Here is a 4,044-nt window from a genome sequence, read left to right on the forward strand (position 1 = left end):
AACATTTCAAACAGGCTGCAGTTCAACAGGAGGCTGGTATGAACCCTGACCCTGTTGTTGTTTATGTTTTCTGTAGACCAAAAATCCAACAACAGCAGCAAAAAGAAACCCAGCAGACACACTCAGACCAACTTTCAATCCAACAGATCCATCCTCCCTCTCTTTGTCTTCATCCTTCTCTTGTCCTCCTGTGTGACCTGCAGGTGAGAAACAGGTGTCAGCTGTCAGGTAGGTGATGAGTGAAGAACAGAACAGAATCCATTTGCTCTTCAAACTGCTGTCAGACATTATCTACTGCACTCTGATCACATCACTCAGACCAGCTGCTTTCTACAAAGTCTCATCAACAACATCTTTAGAAACAAACATCAACAACCAGGAAGCAGCTTCACCTCTGATCACACACACACTTCAATTCAATTTTATTTATATAGCGCCAAATCACAACAAAAGTTGCCTCAAGGCGCTTTATATTGTACAGTATATCCTATAATAATAGATACAGAGAAAAACCCAACAATCATATGACCCCCTATGAGCAAGCATTTTGGTGACTTTTTAACAGGAAGAAACCTCCGGCAGAACACTCAAATCTACTCACTCACCTGGAGGAACAACAACCAAGTTGGTGCTGTTAATTAGAGCCATACGTCCTCCCTGGAAAACATAACACTCGTATGTTCCAGTGTCATCAATCGTCACATTCCTCAGAATCAAAGACACGTCTCCATCCTTCATCTGTCTGTCCTGCAGATCCACCCGGTTCTTAAAAGATGGATGCTGGTCGTCTGGTTCACATCGCCCATCCCGGAACACAAAGACATATTTATCTCCCAGGTCAGCTCTGCTCCACTTTACAACTATGATTGTGATGTTGTTGTTTGGAGCTCGACATGTCAGAGTGACGTCCTGTCCAGACTCAGCTGTGATGTTTATCTGGTCTGAAAGAGGAAACAACACAGAGCAGAGAGGTTAAAGGTCAAAGTACAACTGTTCACTTCCACAGCAGCCAATCAGAGTGAGGAAGATTATTCAAGTTTGCAGAAGTTGACCAAAGGGATGAATTTTTATCACTGAGTAGAAGAGGCTAAAGACTAACCCTAATGCCACACACACATAGGCATTATTATGGTATATATCCAGTATCCATATTTTTTAAAGAATATATGTTACAAGCAGGATAATGCAATCAACAGTGATTGTCACCTCACATGAAAATTACAAATAGAATAAATAATTCATAAATTATATTGAAACATGTAGCCTGCAGCCTCACTAAAGATGATTTTTTAAAAACTATCTACTTAAGTTTAATTACCTTATTTCTTAATACAGCTTAAATATAAAACTAGGTTCCTGCAGGTTCCACAGAACAACAACAATAATAAGTGAACATAATGTGTGAGAGAAAGCAGCCTCTCATTATAAGACACTGTGAGTCTCTGCATGCTGCCTTTATGGAGCTACAGCTGTTTGTATACACTGAACAAGAAGCTTTGTAGCTGCATACTGACTCCTGACACTACAACACATCACACTGACACACACATTACACTTCTTTGTCTCTGTGCTGCAAACTGGAAAGCTCAGATGAGAGACCTGTCCTCATGTTGCTTGAACATACACAGACATGCAGAATCAACATGAAATCAGTTTGACTACAGTTCTTACTCTTTATCTAAGAAGGAAACTGATTTGAAACCTCACCTGCAGAGACAAACACGAAGAAGAATACAAACAGGAAAGAGGAGCAGAGTGACGCAGTTACAGCAGACATGTCCGTGTTCTCTGTTTCTGCTGATCTGACTCTTAGTTTGTTCTAAATGTCTGAGTCTGTTGGTGTTTTCACTCAATAACTGAACCTGAGTTTAAACCTGACTACAGCAGATTACATTTGAGGTTTAAATAAAGCTGAAGCTGCGGTTCAAACTCTTCCATGTCTCGTGAGGGCGCGGCGTTGGAGTGACGTTTGGTAGGTTGGACTGAGGATGCGCAGAAATAAGTGCGTCACAACAGACGAGGCGAAGTGGAAAAGTTTTAGTGTTCAGTTGTTGAACGATCTCCACAGAACAAAATCAGAACCTCTCATGTGTCGTCATGTAGGAACAGTTTGTGTTTCAGTCTTTGAAGCAGAAGAACGTTTTGTTTCTGTCGGCAGTTTGATTCTTGTTTCATCGTCACAAACAGAAAAACTGAAACAATATGAAAATAAGTCTCAGGGAAATATTTTTACTGTGCAGCCAAAACTTCCTGTTTTATCTCAGAGTTAAATCTCACCTGCAGAGACGAACAGGACAAACATCAGCGTGGAGCAGAGTGAAGCAGTTACAGCAGACATGTCCGTGTTCTCTGTTTCTGCTGATCTGACTCTTAGTTTGTTCTAAATGTCTGAGTCTGTTGGTGTTTACACTGAATAACTGAACCTGAGTTTAAAACTGATAATACAAGATTAAATTTAAGATTCAAATAAAAGTGACTGACAGGACAAATCTGCCTTTCAGACGGGCTTAAAAGTCCACCTGTATGTACTTCTGATCCAGAATCAGGATAAAGTTTGGCAGGCTGGTAGTAACACATCTTAATTATTACCCAAACTGGTAAAAGGACTGGTTCTCGTAGCACTTTTCAACTCAAAACTAACACAACACGCCTCATACACACACAGTAACTGACTCTGAGTTCAAAATGTGAGATTAAATTTAACCTGAACAATTTGTTTTTCACACACTCACTCAAACTACACACTTTGATTCAGTGTCTCTTACAGAAGTCATGTCACGGTCTACAGCAACAAACATCACACTTCTTTGTCTCAAACTATATCAATATAAAACTAACTGTTCTATTATTTCGTGTTTTCTCTGAAGAAAATATCATTTGGTATCTAACAGTTAAACGTCACCTGTAGAGACAAACACGAAGACTCCAACAAACATCAAAGTGGAGCAGAGTGACGCAGTTACAGCAGACATTTCCTTGTTCTCGAGTTCTGCTGATCTAACTATTAGTTTGTTCTGTACTTTGTCTGAGTCTGTTGGTCTTTGTTTTTAAAAATAATTCGCGCTTGAGTCTAAAACCCTATCATACAAGATTCAATATAAGATTCATAAAAAAGTGAATGACAAGCAAGATCTGCCTTTCAGAAGCTAGTTTAAACTCCACCTTGAATAATGCTTGGCATGCTGCATATGAGTCATAACACAGGGATACAGAAACGTAAAACAGGTTATTTTAACAATAGAAACAGATTAAACTGATTCTTGAAATGAAGGTTAAAGGACTGACACTGAAGTAACACTTCAGCACATTGAGTTCACATAGAACCAGGACAGGCTCACTCTGTCACATGGATGGGGTTAGCATCTTGCCCAGGGATATTTCACATGCCGACTGGAGTGGCCAAGGATTAAACCTTCAGATGACCTGTTCCACTGTGGCTACAGCCACCAATGAAACATTTTTAGTGCACATTTTTCATAACCACGTGTCTTTCTGTTCGAGTGCCTGGGTTGTTAACCAAGTGTTTTATGTTTTTGGTTCTTTGTCTAATGGGTTATAGGATTGTTCTAAGTTTAGATTCTCTTTGTGGTTTATGTTAGAGTTTTAGTCTTCTGGTTTCTGTCTGTGTTCCATAGTTGCTGTCTCCACTGTCAGCTGTATCCGCTTGTCAAGTCTGCGTCTCTGCGTCCCTTGTTAAACTCACAGGACTACAATCAGCTGGCCTATATTTTAAAAAAACTGGCACACAGTGCTGAGCTGCTTCTGAAATTAATCGTCCAGCTCTCAGGATCACTTGATCAGTATCATCCATTTGCTTGATATAGGTCTATTATAGTGACATGGCTCTTAATCAGTAGGGTTATATGTTTCCCAAGTAGGGATGGGTATCGTTTAGGTTTTATCCAATACCGGTGCCAAATCGGTACTTTTGAAACGGTGCCGGTGCTCAAACGGTGCTCAAACCGGTGCTTAAAGAATGGAGAACACAAAATTGGTCCAAAAGCCTCTCATATTCAGTTGGTTTTATGTAAAAAGATAACAATG

At 40.0% G+C, this 4,044-nt stretch overlaps 1 long non-coding RNA gene across 1 annotated transcript; it reads right to left on the reverse strand.

Moving 5' to 3' along the window:
• Positions 1-750: 750 nt before the first annotated feature.
• LOC120743236 lies at positions 751-3,663 on the reverse strand. Its single transcript, XR_005698117.1, has 3 exons — positions 3,649-3,663; positions 2,903-3,014; positions 751-941 (listed from the first exon to the last, which is right to left on the reverse strand). It is a non-coding gene; the product is annotated as an uncharacterized LOC120743236 (long non-coding RNA).
• Positions 3,664-4,044: the final 381 nt, after the last annotated feature.

Source organism: Simochromis diagramma, unplaced genomic scaffold (genome assembly GCF_900408965.1).
Source record: "Simochromis diagramma unplaced genomic scaffold, fSimDia1.1 OVJJ01000437.1, whole genome shotgun sequence".
Classification (NCBI taxonomy): Eukaryota; Metazoa; Chordata; class Actinopteri; order Cichliformes; family Cichlidae; genus Simochromis; species Simochromis diagramma.